We start from the raw sequence: 24,027 nt of genomic DNA on the forward strand, positions 1-24,027 counted from the left end.
TCCTTTGGAGAAAGACCCTCTTGTAGGCAGGGCTAAATGTTGTCCCTGGGGAGTTTAAAGGAAGCAGGGTGAGAATATCTACATCACATTTCAATTTATAATTGCTTGCCCTTGTGAAATTTGGGACACTTAGTAGATTGCTCTTTGGATGCACCTTTTCTTCTGTATCAGGTAGTCTCTTAAAATTCTCCCTTGTTTGACACAAACAGCAGGAGGCATCAGACTTTAAGACTACTGCAGACTTCTGCAAAGATTTCAGTGGTATTTGAGTCCCTATTTCTTGACATGTTAGGATCCAGACATCCAGAGGGGAATTCTTTGACATACCTAGCACCCTTTGCATCTCTGCTAGAGCACCAGCATGGCAGCTGCCTCAGAGAACTGCAATTTCTATTCTATGGAAGTTTGCACTAAAGTCAGACATTTAATAAAAGTCTTAGGAGGTCCCTGTCTTAAATCTTTGAAACTTGTGTGTCCCCTGAAGGAGGAAAAGCTTTCTAAGATCTTAGGGCACACAAGTGACAAATTTGGTCAAAATATTGGGTGGGCCCAGGAACCCGTTCAACACGCAGTGAGAATGTTCCTTCTCCTTGTAACATATCCACATTCAATGATACACCTGAATTTCAATGTCTCTCAGCTTGAATTAATCATTAATCATAATCATGTTTCTTCCAAATCAAAAAATTACTGAGGGTTTATGCCTGGGCCAGTGGCTTATAATCTTCAAGTGTGTTTAAATCCAAGCTTATGAATTCTAATTGCATTATATATGAAGACTGACATCCTTCAGCTCGACAAGTAGTCTGAAACTGCTGGATGGTTTTAAGGTCATGTGGATACCATGTTAAAATGTCTCTGCAGGGCAGGATTTAAACTCACTGGAAAGCAGAAGTTTTGGGTTTTTCATTTGGCCAGGATTCATCATGAGTAACACAAAGCTAAGAAAGAGGGATCTAAATATGGTAATGACTGAGATTCTTCACTTTCTAAGTGTCAGTGTTCAAGCATTGCATTCAAAGAGTGGTATAAAGATCATAGTACTGAGAGGCCTTTACCTGGACCACTCTTCACCTGGACTACTCCCCTTCTGATCTCTTACTGTGATTCCTTCCTGATGGACAGGTCCTCTTTTATGGTACAACAAAAATTTCTATCAGTGTCTTTTTCTTCCTGTTCTTTTTCACTGTCCTTATCTTTATCTGCCACAAGAAAAGCTTGAAGAAGCTGCTTTAACCATGTTCTCCCTTACCCAGATGGGCAACAGATTATAGCCATAATAATAGGGTAGAAAGATTCAGATAAGGATCATCCAGTCCTAAGTTCCTCTCTCCATGCATTGTTAGAATCTCTCTGACACAGCTCTAGACCAAAGGGCCCCTTTATAAAATACCAAGGGGTTACTTAGAGGTACTCAGATACAAACTTCTAACTCAGGTGTTTGTACTTTATTTCCTTTCTGTTTTAGTGTTCCACTTATTTCAGAGTTGCTCTCTGCCCCAGCAGCAAATTTTGCATTCTGCCTGCAATTTCTTTTATGAGTGGGCTCCTTTCCTCCTTGGTTCTTGAATGGCTGGCTTAGATGCTAATTAGCACTGAAGTCATTATCTGAGGTACTGGTTAGTGCATTGAACCCTGAGTGCTCATACCACCTGGGTCTCTATGTAGAAGTGCATAAAAAGAGACTGGACTTCCAGTCTGCAACTCTGGTCTAGGGTCCCATCTTCCTTCTTGTCTGCAACTCTGCTTGAGATAGATCAGGTGCTCCTTCTCCTCTCCCACACCTCATAGCATGTCTGTCTTTCAGGAGGTCTACTGTAACTAGGGACATGCGAGGCCTGCTCTAACCAGGGACATAGGAGGCCTCCCCTAACCAGAGAAATTACTCCTTGTCTCTCAGGAGGCCTGCTCTAACCCATATCACAGAGCTCTACCTGTCTCCAAGTGGGGGTCAGGCTCCAGTTAGAGACACCCAGGCCAGTTAACACCAGAGATAACCAGATGGCAAGAGGCAAGTGCAAGAACATAAGCAACAGAAGCCAATGTAGTTTGGTACTATGAGAACCCAGTTCTCCCACCACACCTAACATACCTGAAAAGCGAGATTCTGACCTAAAAATCCAACTCAAGAGAATGATAGAGGCCTTCAAGGAGGATATAAATAACTCCTTTAAAGAAATACAGAAAAAAGAGACTCATCATCAGGCCAGCTACCAGTTACTAGCTATCCATACTACTTCAGAATGAAGTGTTCTGACTTGTAGGAAACTCAGGAGCACATAGTACTATGGTTACTTAGAAACATCATGTGCCAGGTAAGCTGTCTTTCATGTCATGCCTAAAATATTTTCTGTTTCTAACAAAAGACTTTTCTCTGTATTTATGGAACAGCATAGAAAACTTGGTATGGACAAGGATGCTGAATAATTTTTTAAAGGAAGTGAAACAGAGTTAAATAGAGTTTTACAATGGGAAAAGTTACTTTGCTGACTCCCAACCAACTCATTAGAACCCACAGTCTGGTTGCACATTACGTCCAACATTCATAGGATATTCATCTTATTTAGAATTATTTTCAATTTGTTGGCTGTTTTCAGAAAGTGATTACAACAAGCACTGAAGGGCTCTAGCAGGCTTAAACATGGCAAACATGGTTCTAGTAGGCTTTGCTTTTCTTTAAATACCTTTGCTTTCTAAATTGTTAGATTACATTCCTAAAGCTAGCTGCCAAGGTCTATTCCTTTATTTGGCCACTTTCTCCCTCTGAGGTTTACTACTAAGGTCTGGTTACCTAAAATATGGAAGTCCAGCAATCAAAAATCCCCTTTTGGCTACCCTAAGTAACATAATCAAAACAAGTGGACTCATCTTTTTAAAAAATATTTAATTATTTACTTAATTTATGTGAGTATACTGTTGCTGTCTTCAGGACACACCATAAGAGGGGAACAGATCTCATAACAGATGGTTGTGAGCCACCATGTGGTTGTTGGGAACTGAACTCAGGACCTCTGGAAGAGCAGTTAGTGCTCTTAACCACTGAGCCATCTCTCCAGCCCAAGTGGACTCATCTTAACAAAATATTTTCCCTGTATGGCAAGTGGAACCACATCACCAGACAAAAACTTGAGTTGTTTGAATCCACTTGAGTGGATTCAGAAACCCCAGTACACTCATACTTGAAGATGGTAGTTTCATCTACTCCTTCCCAGGTTCCTGTCTTGGAACATGTGACCACAACACCTCATTGAGAGGGATGTGACAATCAGTCACATAGTGGCAATGCATGAAGCCCCTCCGTATGAAGATGAGGCATCCCTAACATCTCAGACCAAGCAATAGAAAGCATCTGCTTTTAGAACCAAACCCATCCTAAAATGTATATAAGACCCTGTCCACAAGGAATAAGACACACAGAAGTTATTTCATCAAAGATGGTTTGAGAGTGTCTGCTGTATACAGCTGTAACATGTTGGGGAAGAAAATTCTCTCCCTCGTTTCTGGAAGCTGCTCCAGTCTACCACAGTCACTTTCTACTCAGTAGCACCTACCTTGCCCCCAAGCTGCCTGCTGCACTGTGCTGGCCAGCCAAGTCACCACATAGCGTTCTATGGCACTACACTGACCCTGAAACAGCTGCAGCCCTGGAAGATACCTGGCAGCTTGACTGGGGTTCTTTTTGTTTTGAGAAATTCAGGACATGTATACAATGTATCTTGACCATAGCTACACCTCACCTCAGCTACTTCTGTCTGACTTGCCTTCAGAACACTGCCACAAAAAGCAATGAGCATGGCAGAGTAAGTATCTGTGGAGTAGGATGTTCAGTTCTTTGGGTTCAGTGGTATAACTGAGTCATATGGTTGACTTATTTTTAGCTATTTGATAAACCTCCACACTGATTTGCATCGTGGCTGTACCAGTGTGTAAGCCTACCAACATCGAATGAGGGTTCCCTTTCTCTTCACTCAGACAGTATTGTTATCAGTTGATTTGTTGATTTTCGCTGTTGTGACTGGGGTAAGATGTAATCTTGTTTTGATTTGCTTTTCTCTAACTGCTAGCATAAATTTTTTTCGAGATATTTCTTTTTCATTTTTTTATATAGGTCATTCATTGAATTCTTCATGCATTACTGTGTATTTATCTCCTGTATAATATGTAGTTGGTAACAATTCCTCTTCACCAGTTTGCTTTTTTTTTTTTTTTTTTAGCTGTGCAGAAACATTTTAGTTTTGTGAGGTCCTGCTTGTCAATTTTTGGCTTCAATTATTGAGCTAACAAAGTTTTATCTAGAAAGTTCTTTCTAAGTCTGTATCCTGTAGGGTGTTGCCCATGTTTTTTATAGCAATTTCACATTTAGTTCTTCGATTCACATAGAGTTTTGAATGAGGTGATAGACATGGAGCTGTTTACATTCTTCTTCACCAGGACTAATAATTTTTCCAGCACTATTTGTTGAAGCTCCATTTTGAAGTCTGTGGCATTGTTGTCAAATATTAATTAGATAACTGATTATGTCCTCATGTTTGGATCTTCAATTTTGTTGCATTAGTCTACATGTCTTTAACTGTGTCATGTTCGTATTGTTACTTTATTGTTTATTTTTAAGGATGCATTTAAATTACAAGATTTCTCTGTACTCTTTCTTTCTTCCAAACCATCCTATATATCATTCTGGCTTTCCTTCAAATTCATGTACTTTTATTTTTACATAAACTATGCATCTCTGTCTGTCTGTCTGTCTGTCTGTCTGTCTGTCTGTCTGTCTGTCATCTATCTATGAAACATAACCTGTTGTGTCCACATAATGTTACTTGTACATATGTATTCAGTCATGACTATTTGGCACTGAGCCACAAATTCAAATTGCTCTGTTCTTCCCTGAGGAGGGCCATGTCTCTTATCTTTGCTTACTTGCCTTTAGTGTTTTCATTTGTTTGTTGTTTTATGTAGGATGCATGGTGTTTTCTTGGTGTTCAGTTCAGTATGTTTTGTGATGCCTTCCTCATTTAGCTCACATTTGTCGATGAGACCTTGAGCATAGTTTCTGATGCTATTAGGAGATACAATCTTACAGAAAAGTTACTGATCCTCTGGCTCTTAAATCTTTCCACCTCCTCTTTCAGAAAGTTTCTTGAGCCTTAGATGTAAGTGTTTTGTAAATGTATCCATTAGGTCGAGGCTCCATAACTCTGTATTTTGATTGGTTGTGATTTTCTGTAGTGTTATTCCTGTGTTGCAAATAGAGGCATAAAAACTACACACATCTGTGGATACAAGGACAATTGCTTAAAGGGTCCCCTTTACTCTTTTTCTCCATTCTTCTGTATTAATCTCCTTGATGCTCACTAAGGAGCCCCCTTTTTCATTCTTGATTAGATTACTAGCTTGTACTCTGCTATTCTCTCTCTATTGTTGCTAACCCCTTATTTTGGCAATGCTCCTATTTTAACTTTCTGGTTGCTATAGTTACTACAGATTATGTTTTCACATCTGAAGATTTGTAACTAAAATCCTCCAATAAGAAAGAACAGGCAACATTTATCTGTCGGGGTTACCACATCCAACATGTTCTTTTCAGGGTAGCTCATTTTACAGAAAAGTTTGTGATTTTGTTTTTCTTTATGACTGAATGGTATTCTTTAGTGTGTATGTACAATGACTTCATTATACATTTAAGTTGTTTTCCTTTCAGATCTATTGTAAATAGAGCAGCAGTGAACATGGCCAAGCAAGTACCTGTATGTTTAGTCCTCTGGATATATGCTAAGAAGTGATATGGCTGGGTCATATGGTAGATTTATTTTTAGTGTTTTCAGAATTCTACACACTGATGTCCATAGTGGTTGTAGAAGATTGTAGTTCCACCAAGAGTGAATGAATGTATCTTAATCCATATGCCCTTCTTCATTTGTTGGTGAGTTATTCAATTGATCTTTGTCATTCTGATGGGTAAGATAAAATTTTAAAGATGTTTTGATTTGCATTTCCCTAGTTGCTAGGAATGACAAACTTTATTTGAGATATTTCTTACTCCAATTTTTCATCTTTTGAGAACTCTCTATTCAGGTTCCAATCCCATTTTTGGATGGCTTATTTAGTTTGACTTTTTTTTTTTAAATTCTGGATATTAAACCTCAGACCTGTATAGCTGGCTCAGATTCTTTCGTTCTTTTTGCTTCTTCTCTACCTGGTTGTTTCTATTGTTATTCAGAATCTTTCTAGTTTCATGAGGTCCTGCTTTTCAATTGTTGGCCTCCATTCTTGGACAAATGGAGTCCTATTTAAAAAGAGGTTTTCTACATCTGCATCCTGTACAGCACTGATTTGTTTTCTTTGAGAAGTTTCAGTGTTTCAAATATACGTCTTTGATCTATTTGGAGTTAGTATTTGTGCAAGATGATAGATATGGGTCTAACTGAATTTTTCTGCATGTAGACATCTAGTAATCATAACACCATTTCTTGAAGATAATTTCTTTCTTCCAGAGTATTCTCTTGATATGGTTGTCAAATATTAAGTGGCTAAAGTTATATGTGCTTATACTTGGGTCTGTGATTTTGTTCCTTTAGTCCATATGTCTGTTTTGTACCAATATCATATTTTTTAAAAATTAAATTAATTTTCCCACTTATTCACTTTACATTATGCTCACTGTCCTTTTTCTGTCACCTTCCTCCCATAATCCTTCCTCCTTCTTTCTCTTATGGACAGTTGGAGGCCCTCCTGGGTATTCTCCCCTCATACCACAGCACTTCAAGTCTCTTCAAGGCTACATGATCTCTCTTTTACTGAGGCTAGACAAAGCTGCACAGCTAGAAGAACATATTCCACATGTACAGGCAACAAATTTGGTGATAGCCCCATTCCAGTTGTTCAGGATCCACATGAAGACTAAGCTGCACATCTGCTGTCAGTGAGTGGAAGACCTAGGTCTAGCCTGTATATATTCTTTGGTTGGTGGTTCAGACTCTGGTGGTCCAGGTTATTTAACTCTGTTTTTCTTCCTGTGGAGTTCCTATCCTCTTCAAGACCCACAATTCTTCATTCTATTCTTCTGTAAGAGTCTACAAGATTCATCCACTGTCTGGCTATGGGTGTCTATATTGGTCTGAGTCAGCTGCTGGGTGGAGCCTCTCTGAGGACAACTTGCTCCTATCTGCCAACATGACACAGTATCATCAATGGTGATTGATGCTTGCCAATGGTGTGCACCTCAAGTTGGGCTGGTGTGGGACTGGTGAACTATGTCAGGAAATTTGGTATGGCTTGAGTGGGTTCAGAGTTCCCTGGCACCCAGGCACTAACCTGAAATGATAAGCAGCTCCCTGCTCCCTGCTAGAGTCCTTGGCCTTGAATACATACCACACTTCCTACATAGGAAATGTGATCTGTGGTTCTGTAGCCCCAGAACAGAGTTTTCCTTGATAATGGGGTATCTAGAGGCCCTGAATTGTTAGCCAATAAGCTTCCCTTCCCAGATACTCCTTCATGCAAAAGTTATTTAATCTCTGGTCTACCCTAGTGAGTTGGTATGTATCCATTTCCTATTATGAACAGCCAGTAAGTGATATGGATAAACATGGGCTGTATCATTCAAAGAGAACTGCTGTGGGGAACATGGAAAGGCCTTTGCCTACAGAGCTGAAATCTGAGTCTCCCATAGAAGGCCTCTGTGAGCGTCTGCTAAGCTAAGGACAATCACTTATGAACAAAGCTAGAGTTTCCAGTGGACCTCTGATCCTCATTTCCAGACTCTGTGCAGCATCCTCAGCAGCAACTGAATGCCAAGAATCTTGGAAACCCCAGTTTTGGCTTTCTACATTCTGGGTTGCATTTCCTACCCCCAAACCTATGTCTTGGTGTCCTAAAGCCCACCAAGTGACAGTGGCTGTACAGGGTAGACATAGTCAAGTGCACTTCCCACAGTTTGCCTCTCCAGCAGTGCTTCTACACTCTAGTGGCAGACCAAATGCAGATCCACAGGCTAGTTTATTGGTTGGCCATTCCATCAGGCTCTACTCCCTCTCCCGTGCCTGATTACTTGTAGACAAGATACATTTTGAGTTGAAAGTTTTATGGGTGGGTTGATGTATTTATTGCTCCACTGAGATTTCTGTCTGGCTTCAGGAGGTAGCCTCTTCTGGTTCCGTATCCTCAGTGTAGTGAGTCACAACTAAGGTCACCACCATTGATTCTTATGTACCTCCTTTGTCCAAGACCTTATCTCATGCTGGAGATTTCCCCCAGCTCCTCACTCCTGCAGGTTTCCATTAATTTTTCTGGCCATCTAGCCTTCTCTCTTGTCCTTCCCCACACCTGATCCTGAATCTCCCATTCCCCTTACCATTTCCCCTTCATCGCAGTTCCCTCTCTCCACTTGCCTCTTAAGACAATTTTATTTCCCTTGCTAAGGGAGATTCAATCTACCTGCTTGAGTCTTCTTTCTTGTTTAGCTTCTTTGGGTCAGTGAAGTATAGCATAGTACCTGTATTTTATGGGTAATATTAACTTATAAGCAAATACATACAATGCATGTTCTTGTGGGACTGGGTTACCTCACTCAGGATGATATTTGTAAGTTCCATCTATTTGCCTGCAAAATTCATGATGTCTTGGTTTTTAATAGCTTAATAGTATTCCATTGTATAGATGTACCATAGTTTCTTTATCCATTCTTCAGTTGAGGGGACATTTGGTTTGCTTCCAGTTTCTGGTTATTATGAATAAAAATGCTATGAACAATAGTTGAGCAAGTGTCTTTGTGAGATGTTGGAGCATCTTTTGTGTATATGACCAGGAGTGGTATAGTTTGGTCTAGAGTTTTCTGAGAAAACACAAAATTGATTTCCAAAGTGTAAACCCAAAGGATTTACAAGTTTAAACTCCCACTAGCAATGGATGAGCATTCCCCTTGCTCCACATTCTCACCAGCATGAGCCACTGCTTGAGTTTTGTGTCTTAGTCACTCTGACAGGGGTAGCCAGACTGACTGCTTTGGCGATGCTTTTTTTTCCCCACCTTTCTCTACCCTTTTTTACCTTTCAGCCCACTAGCTAGGGAATAAAAAAGAATAGAAGGGAAAAGGGGTAATGTTATCATTAGAATACTGAGTAGACTTGCTGTTGATTAGGCATGTTGAGTTCCTTGGGGGGAAAGCTTGATCTTCACCATGAAGATATCTAATATCTTGTTGTTACCATTTATTATTTGTTCACAACTACTTAACAATGGCCAACACCAACCAACCCACAACACACCAATTGGGGCTTTAGCATTTGTCTACCTTCTGAAGAGTCCCCAGAATTCCAAACATAATACACTTATGAAAACTATCTGCAGCTTGAAAAATCATGCCCCTGCTAGAGCATGTGGCAAATTATAGTTAGCTTCTGTGGACAAGCTGGAGCAGCCTCATATTCCACACTTGGGATTAAAATAAAAATATATTCTGTAGGGAAAAATGATGGCTTGCACTACCGTCACTGGTCATGAGTTCTTGAATCTTGTTAGATTGTTGGTGATTCCCACTGCTCTAACCAGACTGGAATGTGGGAACCTTGACTGAGTTTGTTCCATGTGACACTGGGCAGGCACTAGGGCCATGAGAGGCCACCAGGGCGCTCTGGGTGGGGAGTGAACTCAGCCTGATTCTGTGGGCAGTGCAGAGGCCATCCATTCTGGGGCTCTCAGATATTGTTGGGAGGCCTCTGCAGAACAGAGTCAAGAGGCAGACGAGGGGTGTTCGAGGCGCACACGCTGAGAAAAATGAAGGAGGGAAGGGAGGCTCCTACCACCCCTTGGGAAGAGACTCAGGTTACTGTACTCGCTTAGCAGACTTGGGTGGCCTAGTTAGCTTGCTTGATGAAGTGGGCCTCCATGGGGAATGCAGAGAAGCTCTCAGGGATGCATGGGGACTGCGCCTATAGTGGCTCATTAAAGGCCTTCTCCACAGTTCCTCATGGCATGACCCCAATGACAGGAGGAAGTCCATAGATTTCCATAAACAGCTTTATTTTTATAGCAGATGATAGTTGAATCTGGATGTGCACCCCCCACTTAAGCCAGGGGGACCTGACTTTAAATACGAAGGGAGGAGGGTCACTTAATTAGCTATGCCCTCTAGCCTTTAGGTAACTCATTAATATAGAAATCTCTTGAGGCTGAAGCCTGTAGTCATGCCTTCTACCTACGTAGGGTGACATAACCTCTCTGGGAGGGCCTGCAATGTCCTATGTGACCGAACGGTGCAGGTTAATGGAGTTCCACACCACACTGTTAGAAGCCTGGATTATGGGAGCATGGCAGAATAGATGCCCATCCCTTGCAGGGTTTCTGGGCTATTTCCAGCCAGTGCTTCTACCAAAAACCAAGACCCCTTTCTCCTTTCATGGACCCCACAATATTTATTTATTTATTTATTTATTTATTTATTTATTTATTATTTATATTGGATATTATATTTACATTTCAGATTTTATCCCCTTACCCCATTCCTCCCACTACCTAGGAACCTCCTAACCCGATACCCCTCCTCATGCTTCTATGAGAATGTGCCCCCAAGTACCCCCACTTCCCCCTCCCCACCCTGCAATTCCCCCCGACTAGGTGTAAAGCCTTCATGGGACCAAGGATTTCCTCTTCCACCGATGCCCAACAAGGCCATCCTCTCCCTACATATATAGATGGAGTCATGGGTCCATTCCTATGTGCTCCCAGGCTGGTGGTTTCTACTCTGGGGAGCTCTGGTTGGTTGGTATTGTTGCTCTCCTCATGGGGCCACAAACCCTTTCAGCTCCTTCAGTCTTCTCTCTAACTTCTCCATTGGGAAACCCTTGATAAGATCAGTAGGTTAGCTGTGAGCATCTGCCTCTGAATGTGTCAGACTCTGGCAGATCCTCTAAGGAGAAAGCTATATCAGGCTCTTGTCAGCATGCACTTTCTGATATCCACATCAGTGTCTACCTTTGGTGACTGTACAGTGGGATAAATACCCTAGGCGGAATGGTCTCCAGACTGGCCCCTCCTTCAGTTTCTGTCCCACACATTGTCTCCATATTTGCTCCCTTGAGTATTTTTGTTACTCCTTTTAAGTAGGACCGAGGCATCCACACTTGGTCTTCCTTCTTCATGAGCTTCATGGTCTGTGAGTTGAGTCTTGGCTATTCTAAGCATTTGGGCTAATATCTGCTTATCAGTGAGTAAATACCCTGTGTGTTCTTTTGTGATTGGGTTACCTCACTCAGGATGATATTTTCTAGTTCCATCTATTTATCTAAGAATTTCTCCAATTCATTACTTTTAATAGCTGAGTAATATCCCATTGTGTAAATGTACCACATTTCTGTATCCATTCCTCTATTGAAGGACATCTGGGTTCTTTCCAGCTTTTGGCTATTATAAATAAGGCTGCTATGAACATAGTGGAGCATATGTCATTGTTATATGTTGCAGCATCTTCTGGGTATATGCCCAGGAGTTACTGGATCCCAGGTAATGCTATGTCCAATTTTCTGAGGAACCACCAGACTGATTTCCAGAGTGGTTGTACCATCTTGCAATCCCACTAACAATGAAGGAGTGTTCTTCTTTTTCCACATTCTCACCAGCATCTACTATCACTTGAGTTTTTATCTTAGCCATTCTGACTGGTGTGAGGTGGTATCTCAGGGTTGATTTGATTTGCATTTCCCTGATGACTAAGGATGTTGAACATTTTTTAGGGTGCTTCTCAGCCATTCAAATTTCCTCAGTTGAGAATTCTTTGTTTAGCTCTGTACCCCATTTTTAATAGGGTTATTTGGGTGTCTGGAGTCTAATTTCTTGAGTTCTTTGTATATATTAGATATTAGCCCTCTATCAGATCTAGGATTGGTAATGATCTTTTCCCAATCTGTTGGTTGCCATTTTGTCTTATTGACAGTGTCTTTTGCCTTACAGAAGCTTTGCAATTTTATGAGGTCCCATTTGTCAGTTCTCAGTCTTAGAGCATAAGCCATTGGTGTTCTGTTCAGGAACTTTTCCCCTGTGCCTAGGTATTTGAAGGTCTTCCCCACCTTCTCTTCTATTAGTTTCAGTGTATCTGGTTTTATGTGAAGGTCCTTTATCCACTTGGACTTGAGCTTTGTACAAGGAGATAAGAATGAATTGATTTGCATCCTTGTACATGCTGACCTCAAGTTGAAGCAGCACCATTTGTTGAAAATGCTGTCCTTTTTCCACTGGATGGTTTTAGCTCTTTTGTCAAAGATCAAGTGATCATAGGTGTGTGGGTTCATTTCTGGATCTTCAGTTCTATTCCATTGATCTTCTTGCCTCTCTCTGTACCAGTGCCATGCAGGTTTTTTTTTTTTTTTTTTTTTTTTTTTTTTTTTTTTTTTTTTTTTTTTTTTTTTTATCACTATTGCTCTATAGTACAGTTTGAGGTCAGGGATGGTGATTCCCCCAGAAGTTCTTTTATTGTTGATAATGGTTCCCGCTATCCTGGGTTTTTTGTTATTCCAAATGAATTTGCAAATTGCTCTTTCTATCTCTATGATGAATTGATTTGGAATTTTGATGGAGATTGCATTGAACCTGTAGATTGCTCTTGGCAAGATGGACATTTTTACTAAGTTAATCCTGCCAATCTAGGAGCACGGGAGATCTTTCCATCTTCTGAGATCTTCTCAATTTTTTTTTCAGAGTTTTGAAGTTCTTCTCATACAGATCTTTCACTTGCTTGGTTAGATTCACTTCAAGATATTTTATATTGTTTGTGACTATTGTGAAGGGATGTCATTTTCCTAATTTTTTTCAGCCTGTTTATCTTTTGAGTAGAGGAAGGACTACTCGATTTGTTTGAGTTGATTTTATATCCAGCCACTTTGCTGAAGTTGTTTATCAGGTTTAGGAGTTCTCTGGTGGAAGTTTTATGGTCACTTAAGTATACTATCATATCATCTGCAAATAGTGAAAGTTTTGACTTCTTCCTTTCTTATTTGTATCCCTTTGACTTCCATTTGTTGTCTAATTGCTCTAGCTAGGACATTCCAGTACTATATTGAATAGGTAAGGTTGAGAGTGGGCAGCCTTGTCTAGTCCCTGATCTTACTGGCATTGCTTCAAGTTTCTCTCCATGTAGTTTGATGTTGGCTACTGGCTTGCTGTATATTGCTTTTACTATGTTTAGGTATGATGCCTTGAATTCCTGATCTTTCCAAGACTTTTAACATGAAGAGATATTGAATTTTGTCAAATGCTTTCTCGGCATCTAGTGATATGATCATATGCTTTTTTTCTTTGAGTTTTATTTATATAGTGGATTACATTGATGGATTTCTGAATATTGAACCATCCCTGCATTCCTGGGATAAAGCCTACTTGATCATGATGGATGAATTGTTTTCATGTGTTCTTGGATTTGGTTTGCGAGAATTTTATTGAGTATTTTTGCATCAATATTTATAAGAGAGATTAGTCTGTAGTTTCTCTTTCTTTGTTGGGTCTTTGTGAGGTTTAGGTATGAGCATAATTGTAGCTTCATAGAATGAGTTGGGTATGTGTTCCTTCTGTTTCTATTCTGTGGAATAGTTTGAAAAAAATTTGTATTAGGTCTTCCTGGAAGGTCTGATAGAATTCTGTACTAAAACTGTCTGATCCTGGATTCTTTTTGGTAGGGAGAGTTTTAATGACTGCTTCTGTTTATTTAGGGGTTATGGGACAGTTTAGATGGTTTATGTGCTCCTCGTTTAACTTTGGTTCCAGGTATCTGTCTAGAAAATTGTCTATTTCATTCAGATTTTCCAATTTTTTTGAGTATAGGCCTTTGTAGTAGGATCTGATGATTTTTTAAAATTTCCTCAGTTTCTGTTGTTATGTCTTTCTTTTCAAGTTTTGATTTTATTAATTTGAATACTGTCTCTGTGCCCTTTGGTTAGTCTGGCTAAGGGTTTGTCTATCTTGTTGATTTTCTCAAAGAACCAGCTCCTGGTTTTGTTGATATTTTGTATAGTTCTTTCTGTTTCTACTTGGTTGATTTCAGCTCTGAGTTTGACTATTTCCTGCCGTCTACTCCTCTTGGGTATATTAGCTTCTTTTTGTTCTAAGGCTTTCAGGTTTGCTGTCAAGTTGCTTAAGTGTATGCTCTTTCCACTTTCTTTTTGTGAGCACTTAGAGCTATGATTTTTTTCTCTTAGTACTGCTTTCAATCGAGTCCCACAAGTTTTGATATGATGTGTCCTCATTTTCATTAAATTCTAAAAAGTCTTTAATTTCTTTCTTTACTTCTCCCTTGACCAAATTATCATTGAGTAGAGCATTGTTCAGTTTCCATGTGTATGTGGGCTTTCCATTGTTTTTGTCATTATTAAAGACCAGCCTTAGTCCATGGTGGTCTTATAGGGTACAAGGGATTATTTCAATCATTTTGTATCTGTTGAGGCCTGTTTTGTGTCCATTTATATGGTCTATTTTGGAGAAGGTACCATGAGGTGCTGAGAAGAAGGTATATTCTTTTGTTTTAGGATGAAATATTCAATAGATATCAGTTAAATTCAGTTGGTTTGTAACTTGTGTTACATGTGTCTCTGTTTAGTTTTTGTTTTCATGATGTGTCCATTACTGAGAGTGGGGTGTTGAAGTGCCCCATTATTATTGTATGAGGTGCAATGTATGCTTTGAGCTTTAGTAAAGTTTCTTTTATGTATGTGGGTGTCCTTGCATTTGGGGCATAGATGTTCAGAATTTAGAGTTCATCTTGGTACATTTTTCCTTTGATGAATATGAAGTGTTCTTCCTCATCTTTTTTGATTACTTTTGGTTGAAAATTGATTTTATTTGATATTAGAATCACTACTCTAGCTTGTTTCTTGGGACCATTTGCTTGGAAGATTATTTTCCATCCTTTTACTCTGAGGTAGTGTCTGTCTTTGTTACAGAGGTGCGTTTCCTGTATGCAGCAAAATGCTGGGTCATGTTTATGTATCCAGTTTGATAGTCTATGTATTTTTATTGGAGAATTGAGTCCATTGGTATTAAGAGATATTAAGGAAAAATGAGTGTTGCTTCTTGTTATTTTTGTTATTAGAGGTGGAATTATGTTTGTGTAGGTATCTTCTTTTGGGGTTGTTGGAAGATTACTTTCTTGCTTTTTCTAGGTTATAGTTTCCTTCCTTGTGCTGGAGTTTTCCACCAATTATACTTTGAAGTGCTGGATTTGTGGTAAGATACTGTGTAAATTTGGTGTTGTCATGGAATATCTTGGTTTCTCCATCAATAGTAATTGAGAGTTTTGCTGGATATAGTAGTCTGGGCTGGAATTTGTACTCTCTTAGGATCTTCATAATATCAGTCCAGGATCTTCTGGATTTTATATTCTCTGGTGAGAAGTCTCGGTATAATTCTTATAGATCTGCCTTTATATGTTACTTTGCCTTTTTCCCTTTACTGCTTTTAGTATTTTTTCTTGTTTTGTATATTTGATGTTTTGATTATTATGTGACTGGAAGGTATTTCTTTTTTGGTCTAGTTCTGTATGCTTCTTGTATATTTATGGACATTTCTTTCTTTAGGTTAGGAAAGTTTTACTCTATAATTTTGTTGAAGATATTTATTGGTCCTTTAAGTTGGGAATTTTCACTCTCATCTATACCTATTATCCTTAGGTTTGGCCTTCTTATTGTGTTCTGGATTTCTTGGATGTTTTGGGTTAGTGGCTTTTTGTATTTTGCATTTTCTTTGACTGTTGTGTCAATGTATTCTATGGTATCTTCTGTGTATGAGATTCTCTCTTCTATCTCTTGTATTCTGTTGGTGATACTTGTGTCTATGACTCCTGATCTTTTTTCTAGGTTTTCTACCTCCATGGTAGTCTCTCCTTTGTGTTTTCATTATTGTTTCTACTTCTACTTTTAGATCCTGGATGGTTTTGTTTAATTCTTCACCTGTTTGGTTTTGTGTTCTTTCAATTCTTTAAGGGATTTTTGTGTTTTCTCCTTAACGGTTTCTACCTGTACCTGTGTTCTCCTTGAATTTTTTGAGAAGTGTTATTTATGTTCATCTCAATATCCTCTATTATCATCATGAGAAGTGATTTTAATTCTGAATCTTGCTTTTCAAGTGTAATGGAGTGTTCAGGGCTTGCTATGTTGGGAGAGCTGGGTTCTGATGATGCCAAGTAACTTTGGATTCTGTTGCTTACCTTCTTGCACTTGCCTTTCATTATCTGGTTGACTCTAGTGCTACCTGCACTCACTGTCTCTGTCTGGAGCCTGCCTTCCAGTTATCTTGCTTGTGTCTGAACTCCTCAGGGTCCAGATGTCTCTGTGATCTTGTAATCCCGAGGTCTATTTGCTCTGAGTATAGTGGCTTTTCTAGGATGTTTCAGGATATGGTGTCTCCATAGTAGCAGACCAGCTAAGTGTCCATTGCTTTGGGTAAAGTGTCACCTCTAGGATGTCTCAGAATAAGGTGCCTGCTGCTTTGAGTTCAGTGGCTCTTCTAGGATATCTTGGGATATGTTGTCCACTGCTCTGGGTTCAGTTGCTTCTCTAGGATGTCTCGGGATAAGGTGTCCACATAGGAGCAGACCAGCCGGGTGTCTGCTCCAGGCACCAGGCCCAGGAGAGGGATGGAAGGGGGTGGTATTCTGCAGGGGTGGGGTTTGGGTGTTTGCTGGGTACTGAGCACTCTTGCCTCCAGTATGGCTCTGGGGCAGGCATAGGGCAGTGGGTGAGTCTTCTTACCTGCCACTCTGAGTTCAATGGCCCCTCTAGGATGTCTCATGATAGGTGTCCACACGGGAGCAGACCAGCCTGGTGTCTGCTCCAGGCACCAGGCCCAGGCGAGGGGCAGAAGCATGGTGTATACTCTTATGTTGAGGTCTGTGATCTACTTGAACTTGAGTTTTGTGAGGGTGATAGATAAGGGTCTAGTCACATTCTTCTATATGCAGACATTCAGTTAGACCAGCACTATTTTTTAAAAGATGCTTCCCCCCCCATTTTATGTTTTTGCTTTCTTGTAAAAATCAAATGTTTGTTTTATTTCTTGGTCTTTGAATGGATTTGTTGATCAACCTGTCTGTTTTTTCCCAATACCATGCAGTTTTTATTACCATTGCTCTGTTATACAGCTTGAGGTGAGGGATGATGATTCTTCCTGACGTGCTTATATTGTACAGATTTGTTTTTAGCTACACTGATTTTTTTTCCATATAAAGTTGAGAATTGTCATTTTAAGGTCTGTAAATAATTATGTTGGAATTTTGATGGGACTACATTAAATGTATAGATTGCTTCATGTTAGATGGACATTTTTACTATGTTAATCCTTCCAATCCCTGAGCACTTGTGATCTTTCCAATCTTTTGATATCTTCTTCAAGTTCTTTCTTCAAAGACTCAAAGTTCTTTTCATACAGATCTATCACTCTGTTATACCAGGGTATTTTATATTATTTCTGGCTGTTGTGAAGTGTTTCCCTAATTTATTTCTTAGTCCATTTATTGTATATATATAGGAGGACTATAGATTCATTTTTAGTTAATTTTGTATCTTGTCACTTTGCTGATGATGTTTATCAGGGGGTTCTCTGGTAGAATTTGGGGGGTACTTGCATTCACTATTATATCATCTGCAAATAGTGATGCATTGATCTTTTCCTTTCTAATTTGTATCCCCTTGTTTTCCTTTTGTTGTTTTATTGCTCTGGCTAGAACTTCAAGTCCTATATTGAATAAAACCAGAGATAGTGGGCTCAAGACTCTGATTTTAGTGGAATTGCTTTATCTTTCTCTCCAGTTAGTTTGATGTTGGCTATCAACTTGCTGTATAATGCTTTTATTCTGTTTAGGCATATGCCTTGTGTGTCCAAGTCTCTGCAAGACTTTTATATGAAGAAGTGTTGGATTTTGTCAAAGGCTTTTTTCAGCATCTAATGAGATAATCATATGTTTTTTCTTTTAATTTGCTTATAATCGTGGGTTACATTCCTAAGTTTATTATTGACATCATGTTCCTCAGGTCTTTCTAGGACTAAACTCTCAAGGAATAACAATTCTGTGGTTCCTGTCCTCACCAGGTATTTCTCATTTCATTCTGTATTTTATCTTCAATCATTTTCAGCCTTCTCCAACTAAAGGTGGCACTTGGGATAGAGGTTGGTAACATGAAGAGGACATGGAAGAGGGGCAACTAGATAAGCCCTGGGAACTCATACACCCTAATACTGGACCCATATCTTACCATACCTGCCAGTACATGAAGGGTACCTCAGGGCACAAATTAGTCATGAGAGAAAGCACAGGTTACAAATAGTTGTAGGCAACCAGAAAATGTCACTATATGGTGTTCCCAAGGAGGCTGGGATATAATAACTGATCCCTATTCCATACTTTGCATTCAGCCTAGGAACAGTGCTGAAGAGGCTGAGGCCATGTTCCCAACAGTTTACCATGTTGCTTCATTGCCCATCAGAACAATCCCAAGGTCTCTGAAAAGTAGATGGGTCTGCAGACCCTGGGAAGTGGCCCCCAGACAGGCTGAGGCAGTCTGAGTCCAGGTGGCCTTGGGTTCTCTGCCTCTCCTCCATCACTGTGACTATAGTTTGGAATTACTCAGCCAACCTTTAATCTTGGGTCTCTAATCTGGACAGAGGTAAGGAAACCTAGTTCTGAGGATCATTTGCCAGTGGCTGACATGGGTTTCTGAAAGTAAGCCAGGGGAGGGGAGCCATGTTCAGATTCAGCAAGTTCACCAGGATCCTGGGAAAACAAAAGCTTAATGAACCGTGTAAACCTCAGGGGAGACCTGCTACAGGGGTTGGGCCATCTGAGAAACTTCCCTGAAAACCCTTATAGAGATGCAGGGTTTTTCAGATTTGTGAATTCCTAATTCTCACCTTGGCACCTAAACTGGCTCCTGAGGCTCCATCTTTTTGAAGCCTAGCACCTTCTTCAGTAGAAGTGCCATATTTTGGATCATTAAGGCCTCTAACCCTGTGGATGCTGCTAACCCAGCACCACCACAGGCAACTGCTATCCTCAGCTCCAAAAAGGTGAGCAATGGGCTCAGTCCACCAGGAGCCTCCACAGCTCCTGCTACTGGCTACCCATTTCCCTACAGGGTCCCCGAAGTTTCCCAACTAGAAGCTCCAGTACAGAGGGTAAGAGTCCCAAGATGTCTCTACATAGTTTATTGCTTGACTTGCTCTTAGTGTCTAGTGTGTTAGGCACGAAGATGGTGTGTGGAAAACTGTCCACTGGTTGGAATCAGATTCTGGATAGACCACTTGCTATCAAGCACCCAAAGCAGTGCCTGGTGTACACTAGGTACTCAGTAAATGTCTATTGTATGATGAGTATTCATGATTTTATAGAATCATCAGTTATGTCAAAGGTTTCTAAACAACTTCTGCTTTTAAGCTTACATGAACTTTCTCCACTCTATCACTGTACACATTCCTTCACGGCCAGTGGCTCTTGCCCTTGTGTCAGTTGGCTTTTGCTTTTTGCACTTATCTTTTCCTCGTGGTAGAAATGCTTTGCTCCCTAGGTAGGGAGCATGGCTTGATCAAGTGCTGCTGGATCATGCTATTTTAAAGCAGTATATCTGGATTATAGAATATATTTCTGAAGATAGGTGTACACAGAAAATGACCAAAGATGAGCTCATCAAGTCATTTTGGACTGTGTGATGAGAATGGCAAATGCTTGACTGGCTACCATTACAGAGTGTCACTGCCATTTGGGAAGAGTGGACTGGGAAGGATATTTAAGATCTATACAGGGCATTTTTGCAGATGTCAGCAACAGTTTGTCTGTGAAAGGAAATTAGTTGTTAAGACTTGGAAATGGTAATCAGCATGTTGATTTAACCTGTAGAAGTAAATTAGATGGCTTTTGAACCTTGAAGAAATCTTAAAAGTTGAAAAAATGTTGGACATATATCACAAGTGTTAGAGAGAAAAAGAAACATGGAAACAAAAAAAATAAGAAAATTTTCGGTTGGGAAGCACAAGCAGTGTTGTTTTAGATGTTCCTGTTAGGGAGAAAAGGAAACGTTTAAAATTTTTGGTTGAAAACCAGGAACATTATTGCAGATCTTCCTGTTGGGGAGAAGAAGTAGTGGGGGGAGGGGCTTGCTCTGCCATGGGGTTGCCGTTCTGACACATTGTGGCTGGGTGTGTCAGCAGAGAGGCCCCCTGTATTCCCCATTCTTTTTTTTCCGTAGCCAGTAAATTTTAAATGTAGAGAAGAAGAGGAAAGGCCAACTTTAAAGAAAAGCTCAAACCAAGAAACATAGGGGCTTGTTAGGAGAGTCAGAGCAGTGAGATCCTGTGTCCTGGGGGAGGGGAAAAGAGTGGAGTTTAGGGAATCACCACCATCTTGCCCTTGAGCTGGAGAACACCTGGAGAGAAGGAGAGGGGAGGGGGGGATAGAGAGAGACTTGCCTAGTCTTGTGAACTAGTCAGGAGTTAGTGGTAGCTGAGAATTAGAGAAAAGATGTTAGCCAGGAATATGAGAGAGAAAAGAGGGGAGGGTGGACAGAGATGTTACAGTTTTCACAGGCGCAGCAGGGGGTGCTCATGGAGCTGGCTCTGCACATGTTGTTCACCACTAGTGGAGAAAATGATGATGACCTGCACACCTTAGGCACATGAGGGCATAGGATTGTCTGTTGTGTTGAGTTCTGAGTCTGCATGTCTTCTGTTCTTCGCAGGTCCCAGAGAGTATCAGAAGCACACGCAAGAGGTGTAGCTGAGCAAGTTCTGCCCATGGCACTAGACTGGTGCTACACTGTCTTGCCCAGCATGGGGAATTTTCATTCAGTCTGGTTTCATGGGGGTGCAGAGCTCTTGGATTGGAATCCCTGGGCTTGAAGGTGGTCAGGGATTGACTGATCTCAAGCCCTTGGGCTCTCAGATGCCACTGAGAAGCCACCGAAGGACCAAGACTGGGGGCATGTGGGAGTGTGATCGGCTAGCCCACAACTGAGAGAAATGAGGGGGGAGGAAGAAAGAGGCCCTAGCAGCACCCCACAGGAGAAAGGTTACTGTACTCAGCAGACTCAGTGGCCTGGCTCCTGTGGTTGTGTGGGTGTCCAAGCTCCACATGGGCACCAGCTGTGGGAACAAACTCGGTAGCAGTCTGGTGGCAGGGTCCTGGGTGGCCTTTCCATGTCACTGGCAGATCCAACATTCACACAGCAGTGGTGGCGGACCAGGAGCTGGGTCAGGAAGTCCTTCACACTGGCCACATGACAGCAGGTTCCAATGACATGAGAAAGTCTGGAGTTCCAAGTTTTATTGTTCATGGCGAATGTGGATGGGTGTATGCCTGCAGTTAAGCCAGGGGAGAGCTGGCTTAAATAGGGAGGGGGAAGAGCGGAGAGTCTGGGAGGGAATGACTTAATTAGCTATGCCTTCTGGCCTTCAGATAACTCATGAATAAGGAAATCTCTCAAGGCTGAAGCCTGTTAGTCACACCCTCTACCTGTGTCATATGAGCCTGAATGGTGCACCACATGTAGGAGCCTGGATTCTGGGGATGTGGCCAAATGCCTGCCATTTTTCCAGTGGAGTCTCAGGGTTCTAGGCCCATGCCCACCCAAGAACCAAGACATTCTTCCAGGGCCTGACAGAAAACAATCTAATAATAAACTCAGATCCATGAATTTGCTATAAGCCCTTAACTCACACCTCAAATCACTTAAAAAATATTAAAGAAGGATTGGATTTAAGCCCTGTATTCCTAAATGTGTTATATAGGCACAATGCCTATGAGAGTAACAATGTCCAATATTTTTCAATTTTTTAGAGGGCTGACTTTTTTTTCCCCAGAAGCTGGAAAGAACCCAGATGTCCTTCAACAGAGGAATGGATACAAAAAAAGTGGTACATTTACACAATGGAGTACTACTCAGCTATTAAAAATAATGAATTCGAGAAATTCTTAGGTAAATGGATGGAACTAGAAAATGTCATCCTGAGTGAGTTAACCCAATCACAAAAGAACACACATGGTATTTACTCACTGATAAGCAGGATGTTAGCCCAAAAGCTTGGAATAGCTAAGACTCAACCCACAGACCACATGAAGCTCATGAAGAAGGAAGACCAAGAGGAGAGTAACAATTTTAATCTCACTTTTATATCAATAAGAAACTTGTACTAATAAAAACCTTAAATTTGGAATCAAAGTAAATTTTGTATTATTTAAGAACTATAACTTTAGCTTAATAACAATTATACATATTTCTACCAAATAGGTTATGGCTAAGTAATCAGTTCTAACTATTCCTCCCTATTCCAATAAAACTATTACTTTTCCCTAGAAGGACAGCTTAATAATAACCACCTTCAGTCCTCAAGCCCAGGGAATAGGGGCACCGACTCTTCATTAACTTCTTCAAGCTGAATATTAGAAATATTAGAAGAGGGGTGGGGGAAAGGGTAAATTGATAAGCCTCTGATGTCTGTGTCTTCACTGCATCCAGCTTAAATTCTAGGACATCAGAGGTTCCAGCATTTCTGCTCAGCTTGCTTGATGAGTAGATACACCAAGGCTGTGTATTCTGCAATAGTACAATTCTCAAAACAAATTTTAGTATCAAGATAGTTTTTTGTTTGAATTCTGGAATCTAGTCTTCTGGTAGGCCTGTCTCTCTCATGTCTAATCCATATAATTCTGAGAGGTAGAAATATCTTAATCTTCATTTATGACAACACATAGACAAAACATTTTTCCCTAAACAGAAGATCCTTGAGCCAGTAACCAGAAAAACCTTTATCTTGACTTCTTTCCCAAAGGAAACATAACCACAAAACTGAAAATCACTACCCATTTTAAAAATGAAATCAATGTAATAACTAAAGTACTGTATGTGCCTATTCTTAGGCATTTCCAATTTTGCCAAGCAGGAAATGAACCCAGAATTCCTGTGGGGCCCACTGTTAGACAGAACCCGAGTCTCCTGTGAGGCAATATAACTTTATATCATCTGAATACACCTGATTTACACTATCTTTCTGTTTGGCTTTCTGCCAGAACAGTCTCTATTTATTACTGTACTCTCTACTCTAGAGTCAGTGACAATTTTTCCTATGTTAACTAAAGTACTGTAGGTGCCTATTCTTAGGCTTTTCCTATTTTGCCATGCAGAAAGTAAACCCAGAATTCCCTGTGGAGCCCATGTTAGACAGAATCCGAGTCTTCTGTGAGGCAATATAACTTTATATCATCTGAATACACCTGATTTACACTATCTTTCTATTCAGCCCTCTGTCTAGAACAGTTTTTTATTTATATCATTTATCTGTTTGGCTCTGTACTCCAGAATAGCTTCCACTTATACACTGTACTCTCTACTCTAGAGCCAGTGACAAGTTTCCCTATCTAAGCTCCAAACCATGGGTGATAATCCCCACCTGATTTGGACAAATCAGTTTATAAATCTTTCCTGAAAGCAAATAATCCCTATATTTTAACTTTATACTTAAATCAGTAACTGCTCCACAACGGCGCTCTCTTGGCTCAGAGCAGCCTACAATTTCTCTTAGCAGAGGATCTGTCTGCCAGCAGATTTTTTGTTCACAGTTCCCATGTTGGAGTCATATGACTTCTATCAGCACCAATCACTCACTCAGTTTTTTAAAATTACAACTTTTACTATCAGGTGAATAGACTTAAATTTCTAGTGAGTTCGTGCCTGAAGTTAGTGTGCCACTTTGTTGCAGTAAATATTTAAAGCAGCCTCTGATCAAGCCTACTATCTAAGCAGCGACAGCTCTGCCTAGCTCAGCTGCCATGTTCCATGGCCAGAGGCCATGTGCTCACCATGCCAATCAGAAACACCAGCCCTGCCACCCAAAAGACGCCAGTGAGGGTGATGGCTCTGCCAATCTTCCATGCTGTCTCTGCAAGGCTGGGCATTACCCAGACCATCCCGCAAACCACATGAGCTTTGTACAAATGAGACTCTAATGCTTAGATTATCCAAAGGGCTATATATTTGGTAATGATCAATAACAAGATGCCCACTCAAT

At 40.5% G+C, this 24,027-nt stretch overlaps 1 long non-coding RNA gene and 1 gene segment (V, D, J or C); one reads left to right on the top strand and one right to left on the bottom strand.

The window, feature by feature from the left end:
• The window catches only part of LOC117717745 (immunoglobulin lambda variable 2-like), a 635,157-nt gene that overhangs the window by 28,693 nt on the left and 582,437 nt on the right, over positions 1 to 24,027 (bottom strand).
• Positions 3,939 to 22,497, top strand: LOC143444001 (uncharacterized). Its single transcript, XR_013113456.1, has 3 exons — positions 3,939 to 4,020; positions 18,006 to 18,063; positions 20,703 to 22,497. It is a non-coding gene; the product is annotated as an uncharacterized LOC143444001 (long non-coding RNA).

This window comes from Arvicanthis niloticus, chromosome 12, assembly GCF_011762505.2.
Source record: "Arvicanthis niloticus isolate mArvNil1 chromosome 12, mArvNil1.pat.X, whole genome shotgun sequence".
Classification (NCBI taxonomy): domain Eukaryota; kingdom Metazoa; phylum Chordata; class Mammalia; order Rodentia; family Muridae; genus Arvicanthis; species Arvicanthis niloticus.